Consider the following 14,152-nt stretch of genomic DNA (forward strand, 5'->3'; position numbering starts at 1 on the left):
GAAAACTGGCTTGCTTCTGTGAGTCATCATCAAGTTTCTATGAGTCATCATCAAGTTTCTATGAGTCATCATCAGACTTTACACACAATAAGATAAATGGTTTTAACACAGCAGTTAAAAAGAAGAGATGACCTTATCTTAAATTCATGTTATTTATTTGTCATTTATTTCAGATATCAAAACTTGAGTCCCCTCAAGGGACTCTTTATTAAGTATATTGTCATTAAACAATATATACCAGTTTACGAGGAAACAGAATGTGTGTAATGTGTTTGTCCAAAAATATATGGGTAACATTCACCGGTCAGTTACACAGGAACATTAAATGTTTGTCTATCGATGACGATCACGACCACAGCTTTAGTTATATATTGCCAAGTGGTGTGTAAGGGAATGACTAGTGCGGCCAATCTGGACATGGAAGTCTCTCCTGCATGTGGAGCAAACATGGGTTGGAATAGAAGTAGAGGTGTTAGCATTTCTGTGCCTCAACAATTTTCTGCTGTTGCACTGCAAAGGCGCCAGATGCGATCTTGCTGCGTCAGGAGGACGGTCTTGCACAAGGGTCTCCATGAGGCACTTTTGATATGCAGATTTTTCAAGGACGCCTTCATTGAGTCCTTGAAGCACTTCTCCTGTCCTCCAACAGCGCCCTTTCGCTTGCAGAGTTTGCCATACGAAAGCTGTTTTCTTATTACGTTCATTGGGCATATGGATGATGTGTCCTGCCCATTTAATTTGGACCCTCTGCAGCAGCGTGAAGACAGGATGCTGACCCTTGTGCGAACCCCAGTATCTGGAATTTGTTTTGCCACCATATATGTATAGAGACAGCTCGTGTGGAATTGAGTTGTCAGGAATGTATGCTATAAGCAGTCCATGTCTCGCTGGCATACAAGAGGGTGGCGAGCACTGCAGCACCGTACACATTCAGTTTGGTGTTAAGATGGATTCCTCTGCGATCCCACACATTCCCACTTAATCTCCAGAAGACTGAGCTGGCTTTGGCAATTCTGATGTTAATCACAATGTCAGTGTCAACTACTCTTCAGAGGTGGCTTCCCAGATACGCGAATCTGTCGACAACCTGGAGTTTCTGACTGATCACTGTGATGCTCATATTATAATATGGCTTCACAGGAGCAGGTTGATACATAACTTCGATCTGTTTGGTGCTGATCGTGAGGGCGTAGTTGTCGCAGGCCTCGGTGAACCTGTCCATCATGCTAGTCTGCATGTCTTTTACTGAACTGGTATTGAGGGCGCAATCATCAGCAAAGAGGATGTCCACATTGTTTTGGAGCGCTTATGTGATCATGGTAGTGAACATCATGCTGAAAAGTGTAGGCGCCAGAACGCAGACTTGTTTTGACGCAGTTTGTGACGAGGAAGACATCTGAGAGTTCGCTGTCGTCCTAATGGTCCATCATGCCGTTGTGGAACTGGCGAACGACTGTGATGAACTTATAAGGGCAGCCGAATTTTGCAATGCTCTTCCAATGTTCATCTCTGCTGACGGTGTCGAACGCCTTGGTCAGGTCAACAAAGATTGTGAATCAGTCTCTGTGTTGCTCCTGGCATTTCTCCTGTGGTTGCCATGGTGCTAATATCACGTCGATTGTCCCACGGCTTGCGCGCATACCACACTGACTTTCTGTAAGTAGACCCTACTAAAGATGTTGAATGAAGCGATTGAGCAGGACGCGAGAAAGTGTAGTGCTAGCGATTGACAGGACGGAGATTCCTCCATGGTTGTCGAAGCAGTGATGGTTGCCATTACGCCTGTAGAGGTGGACTATGTATGAGTCTTTAAATTCCTGAGGGACCACTCATTCATTCCAGAGTGTTTGGAAGAGGTCTGTGAGATTCGGCAGTTGTACAGGTCCCTCAGCTTTGTACACCTTGGCAGGTATGGCATCGGATCCTGGGGATTTTCAAAGGACAACTGACTCATGGCTTTGTTAATCTCTTGCACAAAGGGTGAAGTGTCCAGCTGAGGACATCAATGAAGTGTTCCGCGCATCGCTCCAGGATCTGAACCTTTTTGGTAAGCAGTGTTTTCCCATCTGCACCGAGGAGGGAAAAGATCCAGAGGATTGAGGGCCGGAGACAGCTTTCAGGGCGTCATAGAAACGCTTTGATTAGTTTCTTTCTACATGTGCCTGAATCTGGTATGGTTTAATGCTGAGTCAGGAGTCTTGCATCTTGCGAAGCTTCGCCTGAATTGTCCTACGCATACTGGTAATGGCTGCCCTCATGGAATCTAATGAAGGGTCGTTCATAAGAGCTCTGTGTAGGTGGTGTTTTTCTGCAGTGTCTCTATTCCTGATCGTTCTCATCGATTCAGCTATTTGTCAGCTTCGAGACGTGAGGTCTCTTTACAGTGTTTTTCCTTTGGAGACGTCTTTTGGACTGGGTGAGAAAATTGAACTTGGACACAATTAGCCTGTGGTCCGTTCAACAATCAATATGACACATGGCCTTTGTCATTCATACGTCCTTTCTGTCCTTCGTCCTAGTGATAGCGTAGTCGGTGAGACACCAGTGCTGGGTGCATCACTGACGTCTTATTATGGGTATGTAGGCGGAACAAAGTGTCTGTGATGACGAGATCATGCGAGGCGCACATTTTCATCAGCAGCTGCCCGTTGATGTTAAACTTACCGACGCCATGCATTCCGAAAATTTCTTCCCAGGTTTGGTGGTCAGTCCCCACTCTAGATTTCAAGTCGTCAAAAAGGACGAGCTTTTCCAATTTCGGGGTGGCTGAAATGAGGAAAGCCGGTCCTTCTTATCGTTCATATCATCGATGATGAATATTTTTGGAGCGTGGGCGCTGATCAACGTGGAACTCTTCTTGTTTCTCATTGGAAATTGTAAAGTCATTAGGCGATCATTGTGGTCGTTTTGAAGGCCGGTAAGCATGCGCACTAGATCAGACTTCAAATGCCTCACTACTTTCTTTCCTGCCTCGACCATTCAAAAGAACGTAAAGCCGCCCGCTTCTGACAGCTGGACATCGTCTGCTTGGCGAGTCACACTCGAAGCGTCTATGTCCACTTTGTATCGTACCAGTTCCGTAGACCTTTTACCATTTTACAAAGAATGTGTGTATGTACGTTTAAAAATCACCCAGGATCGTTTGATATTTTCTTTATTTAAGGATTTATAGTTGTAAACAGTGCTATAAAGAGCAGACACCATAACATTATCCTGTGTGTGATTTAGATTTATAAAGTACCTTTAACAATTTTATTCATACTGCTACGATGTCTTCAGTGTGGCAGTTTATAGTGATGACTAGTGCTGAGGCATTATGCCGCAAACATGTAGCATGATGTCCCACCCAGTCAAATTATTCTGACACCAGGCCGACCAGTCCTAATAACTAGCCCCTTCATGTTGAGCGCCAAGCGAGGAAGCTGCTAGTACCATTTTTATAAGTCTTCATTTGACTTGGCCGGGATTCCAAACCGCGATCTCTCGCATCCGAAGCGGACGCTCTAACCACTTATGTCACCGGAGCGGTCTCCATTGCAGATGTAACCCGGGGAAATTTCCATGGCTTGTTGAGACTCCAACTTGTCTGTTAATTCTTTTGAATTAGATTCTTTAGCGGCAAACTCTGTGAAGATCATTTACTGTCAACTTAAATTAAATTCTTGAACTGACGTGTTAAGCTGTGATATATAATCGAGTGGGTGTTTTTGGTAAAAACGTGCCTGTGTCTCTTCAACATCCTATGTCTTTGAATTTGTGTTAATTGTTTTGTGGCACATGCCTAATCGGACCAGGTTGTCTTTCTATTCCAATCATCCAGACAGTGGTGCTCACGACTCTCTTTACTTGTATCGCAGTTTCCGGTGTCTTTACTTCAACTTCTTTTGTTGGTTTGATTAGCCGTTAAAACGTTCATTCAAACTCCGATGTGAGGTTTTCCCGTGCAGGCTGTTGCGACTGCGACATTATCTTTGAAACAATTGCAGGCCTCTATGGACTCACAAAGATGTCCACTTTATCACCAGCGGATATGCAGCGTCACTCAGAACCTTCAGCTATGGCATGGATGGCTGATTTAATCATTACATCTGTTTAATGTGTTTGTTAAATTTCTTTGCACGTTTACGCGAGACACGTTTGTGTCAAAACCTGCGTGATATTTTGTGAAAGTTCTGGTCAAGTCGGTCGTGACGAAACTAACTGTTACCTGACAACCTCCAGGAACATATTCTGTCGACAACACACCAAGTTTAGTGATTGTTTCTAGACCATGTACATTAAAGCCACTACATATCATAAACATGGTGCAGTTGTCTCTGATTACTTTAGGCACGCGTTTTTATCTTTGTGTACACATAGATTACGTTTGTGTTTTTGTGCCGGGATTGGGAAAATATTTTCACAGGGTTATTTTTATGTTTAATTACATCATCGTACACGACAATATTATCCGGGCTCAGCTCAAGGTGGCCAATGACAGGGGTTTCATCAATTGCAGGAAAGAAATATATTGTTGATAACGAGGACACAAGCGCTTCCGTATATTCATTGAGCACATCATGACAGGGGTCGTCATCAACGAAAGGTACAATCACATACAACCAATATCAAGCTAACCATCCCATGATCAAATTCGACAACAGCTGGGTTCTCCCCGATCCAGCAGGGCTAATGATTATTGGTGCACAAAGTCGACTCAAAGAAGGTAAAACCATAATATTACAAACATAGATAAGAAAACTGTAGTTTCATAACGAACTTTATCTAAAATATACGACAATCTCTGCGGTTATTGGAATGGTGAATCAGCTGTTGAAAATTTAGCGGACGCAGCAAAAGTCACCCAAGACGTTGCTCGAGTATGGTTGACCAAACAATTACTCTGTCGGATTTACATACCCGCACCAAGGAAAATTTTCCTGTGTATGGTCTGATGTCAGGATCACCAACGATGTTCATCATGCTGATCGTTTGTTAATCCGACTTGATCAGATATTATCAGATACAAGTAAGCTGAGCCGATGATGTCCAAAGATTCAGCAGTGAGTGTTGCAGATGCTTTTAAATGTATCTACATACGTTCACCGCTAACATGGACACGGTGGTTGCAGGTTGATCCAAAGATTTTCGTTGAGCCCTTGATGTAAAGTTGACTACACAATAAGATGATTGTTATTGTTCGACGCGTTAATAAACATTATGACTGTGATATTGTGGAACGACTTAACCGAATACGTGCGAAACTATTATGTGAGCTGACACGCTGTCACAGCAACGCTGAACAATGAAAACACAAGCATAATTGGATTGAAACCCGCTAAGGCGATTTGATCGTCGCAGTCGCGCGTAAATCACTTTTACAACTACCCATGTTAGTCCCACTCGGGAACAATTTCGTTCAGTATCTGCATGCATCACGTGAGTTAACGTGGAAAACGCGGTGTTACTGACCCGAAGTGGTCCATTGATTCATTTAAGATCTCGAGCAGGATTGACATTCCAAGATAGACAACACGTTATCCTTTGGCGCCTGATGACAAAGGAGCAGCAACGCAGCCAAACATAGCATTTTTGCGCGAGAAATCGCAAGTTGTCCCAGGGGATACAGAACCACAAGCATAATCTATTCTGAAATCGGATGGTGATTCACAATCGGATAGTGCCAGTAAACATTAATTGTGACACCTTAGGGGGAAATCTATCCCTTCGCGTTAGGTGGAGACACGCTGACATTGATGAAACAGTATACACACATATGATATTTCATTGACCTGATTGCATGAGTGTTTGAATTTGCGATGTAACTGTTTGGGGACGCCAGATCATACCCATCAACAAGCAGATGGCTCGACATAGAAATCCCTTCGCGGATTCCATATTCGAAAAACAGGTGCTGATCGGTATCAGTCAGCAATGCAAACTCTCCATTTGTTTATCACAAAAATTCATCACAGGCCATTCCCGGGGAACAAAACGAATTTGTAGGATCAAGTTTATAAACCCAAGCGACTGTGTCACGAAAATCCGCATGACTGTATAACGACAAATCTCAAAGACATCTGGGAATCACATCTGTTCTATCCCAGACGCTCATTTACTAGTATGGATATATTCCTTTGCGAGTGAACAGGTCGAACGTTTCGGAATCACCATCGAATCGTGGAGCAATTAAACGGTCGTTGCGATTCTCTACAAGGTTGTCAACTGGTTTGTCCAGGATGGAATAGAGAAACTTCAGCGAATCAATAAACTGCAGCTGTCCCAGCTGAAAGGTCGTGTATTTTCCATTCTGTTGGGAATGACGCTTGTTATCTCATTCAGTGCTGCTGAGACCCATTGTCTTATTACGTGGCCATCATACCTGAGCAGGTTATCAGACTGAACCGTAATTTTTGTTTACTTCGGTAAATTCTCAACTATGGACTGCATGTGCGGTGTGCGGTTCCTCTGTAAGTGCCAGTGATGTGAGAGTTATCTCGAACTTTTAAACTTTCAGTTTCATTGCCATCACTGATCCACTAATGAGTGGTCGCGGACACCGAACGATGTTATCGTTGGTCATAATCATGTCTGCGGGCGAGGGGACCTGTTTTCGCTGATATATCAAGCAGTTTAATACCTTAGCCGAGCCCTGTCCACTATACAACATCGGTGACTCAGTCCCAAGCAACTGTTGTGTGCTAAACACATGCATGCAACGTCTGTATGACAACTTTTTACCATTGTGGTTGCTGTGTTGGCACACCATTCGTGGAAAATCTGTTATCCACACTTGATGACAGCACACCATTGAGCCATCTATATTACAACACCATTGAGCCATCCACATTGCTAAACGATAATAAATCAGTGATACACCATGCGTTTCTCGCCGAGGAAAGTCCAAGTGGCTGCTGACCTTTATTCCAAACAAACGCATATTAACAGCGATGTCAGGGATGAGTCGCTCAAACTTACAGATGTTAGCAACTTGTACAGGAAATTCAATAATACCAAGCTTAAGCTTATATGTTCTAGGTTGGTTTTTATTTTCGCGAGCGGGTTGCAGCGCTTTCGAATCACTGGTTAGTATATTTAGCATTAATTTTTGTTATGTATATTTAATTTATGTTGTGTGCTTGACCCTTGTCTGTGATTGAGGGGTAGAGTTTTGCCTACCGAACATTTGCCATTTTTAAAGATCTTTACTTAAATTTGAGTTCAATTCCTAGCCATATTTCCCTGAAAATTATATCGCGTCTTAGATCAAGTGAAATATGTATATACTGTAAAGGATTTGGTAACCAATTATTCATTCCTGTTTTAATACACTGGACAACAAATTTTTACAAAAGTCATGTTACTGAAATAAAATTAGTCAATTCTTATCAATTTTTATGTGCTGAACACGAATATGACAGTCAAATTGCAAAATTGGCTCTAGTTTTTTTGTAATCTGCAAGAAATTAATGTTTACATAACGAAATGCATTCCAATAGTAAAAGGTCAACTGTAATAGCCTACCTATAAAAAATCAAGTCATTGACTACATCTTAGATTTCTTCGCCTGTCTCTTGTACAGCTGTTCGGGAGCATCTCTGAGGAGTGTCCAGCAGTAGTCAGCCAGCATTGTAGTGGACCATTTTCCCTGGTATCTTTGTTCCATTGTTGCGATATCTTGATGAAAACGTTCGCCGTGTTCATCACTAACAATACCACAGTTGCTAGGAAAGAAATCCAAATGGGAATGAAGGAAGTGAATCTTTAGAGACATATTGCAGCCAAGTTTCTTATACTTCATCAACATGTCTTCTACTAGTTCCTTATAGTTTTCTGCCCTAACATTTCCGAGGAAGTTTGTAGAAACTAGGCGAAAAGCATTCCATGCTTGTTTCGCGTCACCTTCCAGCAAGTTGTTGAACCGGTCATCTTTGAAAAGCTCTCGAATCTGAGGACCCACAAAAACTCCCTCTTTAATCTTTGCTTCGCTGAGTCGAGGGAATTTTTCATGCAGGTATCGGAATGCTGGCAAAGTCCGGTCAATGGCTTTCACGAAGTTCTTCATCAAACCTAGTTTGATGTGAAGGGGTGGTAGCAAGATTTTCTGAGCCTCAACCAGAGCTGGGTGTTGGATATTCTTCTCTCCAATGGCTACATTCTGCCTGTGAGTCCATTCCTTCCTCATGTAGTGCATTTCCCTTGCTCGGCTATCCCACTCGCATAAGAAACACATGTATTTTGTATATCCTTGCTGCAGTCCCATTAAAAGGGCAACTACCTTCAAATCACCACAGAGGTGCCAGCTGTACTTGTTATACTCAATGGAATTCAGTAGCTGCCTTAAGTTATCGTATGTCTCTTTCATGTGGACAGCATACGCTACTGGAATATATGGAAGAATGTTTCCATTGTGCAAAAGCACAGCCTTGAGACTCAGTTTCGAAGAGTCCACAAATAGTCTCCATTCTTGTGGGTCATGAGTGATTTTTAAAGCATTCATGAGGCCCTCAATATCGGAACAGAATATCAGATTACTTTCCTTTCTGAAGAAAGGCTCCAATTGCTGGTGGCGCTTTCGATATGCAGTAATTGTGACATCTTCTTCTAGAAGATTCCATTGTTGGAGTCTTGATCCTAGCAATTCTGCCTTGTTCTTTGATAAGTCCAAATCACGAATCAGGTCATTTAGTTCTTCCTGTGTGGGGTTGATGATGCACCACAGTGAAAATCTGGATCACTGCATGCTGATGGACCAGGAGAAGAACAGGTCGACTCACCTTTGTCTTCGTCAGATGAATCAAGAGAATATTCTGCTGGAGGTTCTGGAATAGGAAGTCCCTCACCATGTGGAACTGGTCTCAATGCAGACGGAATGTTTGGGTAGACTATTCTCGACTTCTTTCGCTTCGTTATTCCGCCGGAAAGAGGAGGAACCAAGCAGAAGTAACAGTCATTTAGGTGGTTGCTTGGCTCTCTCCACACCATTGGGACTGCAAACGGCATTGATGACCTTTTGCAATTCAACCACTGTGAAAGCTGTGTTGTACATGTAGCACAGCATATATGCGGAGCCCAAGGCTTGTCTTGGTCACCAACCTTGCATCCGAAGTAAAGATGATATGCCTTCTTCACTTGAGAATTGATACTTTTCTTCTGGTTGGCAAATGTCACTTCCCCACAAATATAGCAAAAATTGTCCGCGGTATTAACACACTTTCGAGGCATTACTGTTCTTTATTGTACGTAAATGGATAAAATAATAAGTTTTATGTAACAGTAGCTTGAACTGTCTCGCACAACGTCTAAAATATTTTAAATGCTGAACCTATCTGATTGGGCTTTATATAGTACACTGCTTACGTCAGCTTCAGCAGCCGCCTGGCATTAGTATAATAGGCCTACACATGTATAGTACACTGCTGACGTCAACTTACTTCAGCAGCCGCATGGCATTAGTATTGCATTGCATCAGAAAATGATGCAATCAACTGTGGATGATGTGAGCATGATGGTATTATGCAATGTTACATCATTATTCCGGATGTTGCTGCAGTCCTACTGGAGAAATTTACACAGTGAAACATAGAAAATGAGGTATATGAATATCTTCAAAACGAGAGCCAATACAAATTTTTCACGGTTATATTCGTGTTCGGCACACCAAAATACTACAGATTAGGGCCTTTTCAAGTCAGTAATGATTTCACTGTTGACCAGTGATATCAGTAATTATGAATCTATGATCAGGGTTTATAGTTGTGTTCAGTTATAAATTTCGGAGGAGTTATTTATTTAAATTATTCATTGGAATTACAGAGTGCTTACTGACACATTGGACTACAACTACTGGAATTATTGAGGACTCGTTCAAAGATGTTCTGGATTAATTCACTGTTATCCATCACGCCATTCGTGACTATTGGAACTCATTCGTAACATTCTATACTTTTAAACTTATGATATGATCTTAAGGATTATTAGTAATTTAATTCACAATACTATAAGCTGCTCTTAAATTTTCACTTTGCATTTAGAGAAAATAAGTTATTTGTTGATTTTACTAAACTTGTTGCTTTCGCTTAATTTTTGTTATATAGTTTAAGAAAAAAAGAGTCGTAACAACTGATTGTGGTGGGACACACGCCGGTGTCGGAATATAACTTGATCCGCGAAAAGGTTTATACTGGGAAATAAGAGGCTGAAATTTCAGGCATCTGGAAAGCATCCACTCTAAACCTCCTCTGGAATAGTTTTCAATTTTCTCAAGGATATTTGCATAAATTTTATCAGTTTCACCATTGCTGGACTCGGTGTCTTAATGGATAACAATTAAACCGGCACAACCATGAATCCGTAGCAATTATGTTCTAAATGGTGTAAAGTCATCTTCGGTTACATGGCCAGGAATGGTAAATCCCACACTGAGAACAATGTCAACATTGAATCCTGTCGGCAGCGCCGTCGCAATCATGTACTGCAACGTTGACGCAGTTCCAGGACGCAGATATGCGAGTATATTCATAGCGTCTATGTTTAGTTTATAAACACTTGGGATAATCGACCAGTAATTAGTGCAACTTGAATTGCGGATCCATAGTCATTTGAGGACCATACGCAACAGTGTCTTCAGAAATATCACATGCAATGCAGTGGTGGTTTCCTTCGTCAGCCACCACGCGTAAAATTTCAGCCTGCTTGCTCTGTGTAGGACTTATGATGTTTAATCGTGCTGCTATTGCACGAAGTTTCATCCAGGGCTGATACAGTTCAAGCGTGAGGCCTAATAACGCAATTACATCTGCTTTTGCTCTTGTGCCTCTTGGTATTTTTATGGTGCTCTCGTGCGCGCACTGTTTCAGTTATTTTAATGGTTGTCGTTGTTGTTACGACTGGACGTGGTTCATGTGGGTGAAACTTCCACGGCTGAGCTACGGGTCTTAATAATGTAAGTATTGCAGGTTTGTATCACACGATGGTATATAAAGGAAAATAATTGTCTAATTGTTGATTCTGAAAATAATTTTTTCAAATATTTGTTACTTTTCAGGATATAAAACTGCAATCGCTTCAATCCTTGCTATTATTTCATTGATTTGTGTATATTTTCTTCAATATCTTCGTCGGATTTCTTTACAGCAAAAGTTCTACCAATCTGATCTGTCAGTCCATCTGACCTTTGAAATGACGTTCAACAACTACGGTCACTAGATTCAGACCATTAACAACAGATCTGGGATCTGGACATGGGTAGGTTTGTCAACTTCTATGCACGAGTTCTATGTCACTGTCAAATGGTGGTACACAAAAGAGACATACATGGTGGGGGTGGGGGTGGGGTAGGAACAGCAACCATAGTACCTCTGCAACGTGCCTAAAGGCGATTGTCGTCCTATTTGAATATCCGGTACAGATAGCCGGTTTCACGTTCTATACAGAGTAATTATACAACCCGCTGATTGGCAGTGTCTCGGAGACTATCAAGGTGGTTAACGATCAAGTCTTTGCTCACGGATTGGCCGTACACCACAGTGAAACGAGGCGATTCGGCTGTTGGAGAGGAAGTTCATCAAGGATGCACAGTTGCCCGCCACAAATGAAGTGGCATTAATCAAAACAGATTTGCTCTCGTCCTTTACTTCGGAAAACTGATGACCTCTCAATACACGGCTTGAATTGACTCAACACTTTACATTGAAAAGACGCAACAATCAACAGGTATATTGAATCTTATATGTGTGTGTGTGTGTGTGTGTGTGTGTGATCCCGGTATAGCATTTTAAGTTCTGTTTTATATATCCGAGAAAACTAAATGATCTGGATGTAGCTCATTTCCAGCAGAAATTTCATCAAGTTCGTAAATAAGGTCATCGCTGTTTACTTAAAATTTAGCAAACAACATGAAAAAAAATCAGATAGAGAATAGAATTTACCAGGGAAATAATAAGGTTCTAAACTCAAATCCAAGTAAAAATGTTGTTTACAAATGAGCATTATCTTGAAGTATAATCTACAATCATGGGCAAAAGTTTGCTATGTAAGATGGGGATACTGTGATCGCTAGACGGTTGCTAAAGAGGGGACAAATTTAGCTTGGATACTTTGACTTGGATGACGCAATAAAGGCCGTCACGATGACTGCCCAGGGCATGCTAATTAAACATGTCATCATTCCTGCTAATAACATCACTTTCGCATAGATGGCCACTGTTATTATCAAGGTTACTGGCTCAAACTTTATCTTCATTTCATTTTAATTAGGTCCCGCCAGTCTAGCTCGTCGCCACGAGAAAGCCGCTTACAGCACTCAAAGCGAGCAGACCGAGTACCAACGTATGCGTATACCTCAGCAAACGATTGCGCGAAGAACAGAGTGCCGTAAGGACTTGTTAGGACGTCAGTAACTCTACCTGTGAATATTGCCTGGTGACCGGCGGAAAGACAGAGTACGGCCAGCATTTCGACTTCGAGCCCGAACTCTCTGATTACTTAAGCAACATAACTATGAAATACCAATTGTCGTGAGGAGTCTCGCCACCGCCGTCTTCGTCGTCTACAAGTACAAAATCAACGACTGAAGACGCGGCCGGTTGGTTTGGACCAGTAACACCTGCATGTAATTGCCTATATGCGCCTGGAGAATGTTAGGAATTAGCACCTCGTCACCACAGATAATGGTCCACAAGATAAAACGTGTGGTAGCTAAAACTAGCTCGTCTGAAACTATATCAATTGTTTAACACGGTGCAGAGCATAAGTACTCGTTTGTCGTAAAGAGCTTCAGGTTTTACGCCCCCCCCCCCAGCGCGAGTCCTCAGTCAACATACACATCTTTGAGGTAGAAATCACTTTCCTGCTTGTCCTCGAGACCCGTGGCTGCACTCTAAATAGATGAAAGCCACATTACCCTTTTATTGACCCTGGGTGTCGTCACTAAACTGCTGAGTTTCTCTTCGCTAGTAGATCCATATGATTTAAATGTTGCAGGCGGCACATTAGTTATTTTGATGTTGTTTACTGCGGGGCACGTCGTAGACCTTAAGCAGGCCAACACGGGTTATAATGAGACCACGGGCCTTGTTCTGCTACTTAAATCCGACAGATTTCGTCTGGACAGCCTTGCTGGTTCCCTGTTTGATGATGGCATTCGTAACCTAGACACCCTCTGCTTGTGGTACAGCGACTTGCTGAAGTTTAGACAGGTGCTCTACGTGGAACGATGCCACATACGCGAGATTGAGCCACAGGAGGTAGTCGTCGACAATCCATAGCTATCCGGGACTTTTGGATGGTAAGTACGTCAGAGCTGTGCACACCAATTGCACAGCTGAAACGCCAGTCTAGGTTCTTTGCAGAAAGGACCGCACTCTGGTAGGCTGCACGGGTAATCTTGACGATGTGCTTTAGCACAAGCTCCTGCTACTAATTTTGTCTCTGGAACTGTAAGAAAGACATTTTATGCATAGGTCGTCCTCTGGTGGGACCTGCGTGTTTGGAAAGCGCTTTCTGTGACGTTCAAATAAGTTTTGCTGGGCCCTGTCCCGTTCCTGTGTGCGAGAAACCATGCGTGTGTGAGTGGGTTTCGATTGCTCCAGAAGAGAATTTAAAGACTCGACAGGTGCGAAGGACCTTGCGCATCTACTGGCGCTGAACATTGTCAGATTTTAGGCACATCCTCTGTTTAGGTGTTAAAGGGCATCGGCCTTGGCGTGGTAATCATCCTCGACCTTTACGTAGTGATCGGCATGAATACGTAGTCAGTAATGCAGTCTCCGGCTATTGGTGGGAATTGACCTTTATCACCACATCAGCCATTTTGAACGCCTCGTGTTTTAATCGTTCTTGAAGGTTTCAGGAATGTGTCGAGGAACTGTGCAAATCTTGCCAACTGTATTCTGGTGTCCATCCTTTATGTCCGTTCCAGACCAATGAGGTGTAGTAGGAGGTCTGAGCACGGATATCATCACCGTAAGGAGACTGCATCTCTTTTGCAAGTCGGTGTGTCGTGGTAAGAACAAGCGGGTTGCGGTTACGAAATACCTCTTTCAAGAACCTCCGCCACTATTAAGATATGACAGGCAGTTCATTGCAAACGGATAGTCGGCACTGAGAGATGATGGGTCTGGCACTTCAGTCCCTGCTTATCGAGAAAATCCAATATTAGGGCTTTGGCATG

The sequence above is a fragment of the Sinohyriopsis cumingii genome, chromosome 15, assembly GCF_028554795.1.
Source record: "Sinohyriopsis cumingii isolate HCF-2022 chromosome 15, ASM2855479v2, whole genome shotgun sequence".
NCBI classification, from domain to species: domain Eukaryota; kingdom Metazoa; phylum Mollusca; class Bivalvia; order Unionida; family Unionidae; genus Sinohyriopsis; species Sinohyriopsis cumingii.